The sequence below is a fragment of the Mobula hypostoma genome, chromosome 7 (assembly GCF_963921235.1).
Source record: "Mobula hypostoma chromosome 7, sMobHyp1.1, whole genome shotgun sequence".
Taxonomy (NCBI): Eukaryota; Metazoa; Chordata; class Chondrichthyes; order Myliobatiformes; family Myliobatidae; genus Mobula; species Mobula hypostoma.
Window position 1 is genome coordinate 78014454 of NC_086103.1, and position 3374 is coordinate 78017827.

Genomic DNA, 3374 nt, shown 5'->3' on the forward strand with positions numbered 1-3374 from the left:
CTCCGTTGTCCTCTTGGCATTTGTGAAGTCCTGTTTTTGATTACCTTGCACCGACCAGAGCTTGGGCACAATCTTCAAATTCACTGTGTATGAACCCTTGGCACCAATCCTGATTGTAAGGAGCAATTGTGGATTTGTATGGGTCACTATTTACTAAAATGTTAAAAAATTTCACTTCCCATGCTGGTGATAATAGACCTGATTCTGAAATGCTGGAAAAATATTTTTGCTTATTGCTAATAGAAAATGTATTTAACTGAATTCAGGGTGAGTCTGCCATTCTCTAATAAAAATAAGTAACCCTGAAACATTTCTCAATGCTTTGTCCTAACTTGGCATTCAGATGTCATTGCCTGACTTGGGAGTACTGTAAATGGAAGTGTTTTGTGCCTCTCAATATGCAGGCCTTAAAATACTAATAATACAGGTTGAGCAAGCACCCCTTGCCTGAAATGCATGGGGCCAGAAGTTTTTGGATTTTGAAATATTTGCATCTATAGTTACAAGAAAAGGTTTGTAATCCGTTTGCAGTTACCTGGTTTTCTGCATTAATCGTGCATAAAAAGTGATTTGATCTTCAAGTCAATAGTAGACAAACACAATCTACCTAAATTAATAACACAAACCATTGTACTTCTCAGCAGTACTGAGTACACCATTTAAACAATCTCAGTCTATGTTCAAAAACATGTGAACCTCTGAAGTAATGCCTTCTACAAAAGCTGTTTCAAAGGTACATTTAATGTCATAGAAGTGTATATACAATATACATCCTGAAATGCTTTTTCTTCACAAACATCCACGTGGCTGACAAGAGAAATTAGGGATAGTATCAATTCCAAAGAAGTAGCATACAAATTAGCCAGAGAAAGTGGCTCACCTGAGGACTGGGAGAAATTCAGAGTTCAGCAGAGGAGGACAAAGGGCTTAATTAGGAAGGGGAAAAAAGATTATGAGAGAAAACTGGCAGAGAACATAAAAACGGACTGTAAAAGCTTTTATAGATATGTAAAAAGGAAAAGACTGATAAAGACAAATGTAGGTCCCCTGCAAACAGAAACAGGTGAATTGATTATGGGGAGCAAGGACATGGCAGACCAATTGAATAATTACTTTGGTTCTGTCTTCACTAAGGAGGACATAAATAATCTTCCAGAAATAGTAAGGGACAGAGGGTCCAGTGAGATGGAGGAACTGAGCGAAATACATGTTAGTAGGGAAGTGGTGTTAGGTAAATTGAAGGGATTGAAGGCAGATAAATCCCCAGGGCCAGATGGTCTGCATCCCAGAGTGCTTAAGGAAGTGGCCCAAGAAATAGTGGATGCATTAGTGATAATTTTTCAAAACTCGTTAGATTCTGGACTAGTTCCTGAGGATTGGAGGGTGGCTAATGTAACCCCACTTTTTAAAAAAGGAGGGAGAGAGAAACCGGGGAATTATAGGCCGGTTAGCCTAACGTCGGTGGTGGGGAAACTGCTGGAGTCAGTTATCAAGGATGTGATAACAGCACATTTGGAAAGCGGTGAAATGATCGGACAAAGTCAGCATGGATTTGTGAAAGGAAAATCATGTCTGACGAATCTCATAGAATTTTTTGAGGATGTAACTAGTAGAGTGGATAGGGGAGAACCAGTGGATGTGGTATATTTGGATTTTCAAAAGGCTTTTGACAAGGTCCCACATAGGAGATTAGTGTGCAAACTTAAAGCACACGGTATTGGGGGTAAGGTATTGGTGTGGGTGGAGAATTGGTTAGCAGACAGGAAGCAAAGAGTGGGAATAAACGGGACCTTTTCAGAATGGCAGGCGGTGACTAGTGGGGTACCGCAAGGCTCAGTGCTGGGACCCCAGTTGTTTACAATATATATTAATGACTTGGATGAGGGAATTAAATGCAGCATCTCCAAGTTTGCGGATGACACGAAGCTGGGTGGCAGTGTTAGCAGTGAGGAGGATGCTAAGAGGATGCAGGGTGACTTGGATAGGTTGGGTGAGTGGGCAAACTCATGGCAGATGCAATTTAATGTGGATAAATGTGAAGTTATCCACTTTGGTGGCAAAAATAGGAAAACAGATTATTATCTGAATGGTGGCCGATTAGGAAAAGGGGAGGTGCAACGAGACCTGGGTGTCATTATACACCAGTCATTGAAAGTGGGCATGCAGGTACAGCAGGCGGTGAAAAAGGCGAACGGTATGCTGGCATTTATAGCGAGAGGATTCGAGTACAGGAGCAGGGAGGTACTACTGCAGTTGTACAAGGCCTTGGTGAGACCACACCTGGAGTATTGTGTGCAGTTTTGGTCCCCTAATCTGAGGAAAGACATCTTTGCCATAGAGGGAGTACAAAGAAGGTTCACCAGATTGATTCCTGGGATGGCAGGTCTTTCATATGAAGAAAGACTGGATGAACTGGGCTTGTACTCGTTGGAATTTAGAAGATTGAGGGGGGATCTGATTGAAACGTATAAGATCCTAAAGGGATTGGACAGGCTAGATGCAGGAAGATTGTTCCCGATGTTGGGGAGGTCTAGAACGAGGGGTCACAGTTTGAGGATAGAGGGGAAGCCTTTTAGGACCGAGGTTAGGAAAAACTTCTTCACACAGAGAGTGGTGAATCTGTGGAATTCTCTGCCACAGCAAACTGTTGAGGCCAGTTCATTAGCTATGTTTAAAAGGAAGTTAGATATGGCCCTTGTGGCTACAGGGGTCAGGGGGTATGGAGGGAAGGCTGGGTTCTGAGTTGGATGATCAGCCATGATCATAATAAATGGCGGTGCAGGCTCAAAGGGCCGAATGGCCTACTCCTGCACCTATTTTCTATGTTTCTATGTTTCTATGAAACAAGAGTGCCCCAAAGAATGATTGACATTTAAACATTAGTACCCCAAAGTCGTCCCCCCACTCCCCTACCTCGCGGCAGCAAGCAACAATCCTTCCTCCCTCCCCCTACCAGCAAAATTAAGGCATCAGCACCCACCACCGAGCACTCAAGTGTGAGCAAGGCAACAGTAAAGACAGACTTGCAGTACCCCAAAGACGACTACTTCACCACAGGTGTTCCCTCCCCCTCAAGGGAGAAAAGGGTGTCTCCTTTTCACAGCTAGAGGGGAGACATAACAAAGAACTCTGGTTTATGATGTTAAAAGTCCGTTGCATCACTTTTTTTCAAGCTCTGTGCCCAGAGACCTTGGGTCTCTGGGCACACAGCTATAGATCTTCCAAGTCCTCCGAGTCGGGTGTTCCAATCAATGATGAGATTGGAGGTGTGGGTTGTACAGGTGCCCTGCCCTATTAAAAAAAGACACATGAAGTCAGGTTGCTGTCAGAGCCTGCTGTTCTCCAGAAAGATCTGTGTATATGCACCATGCTTC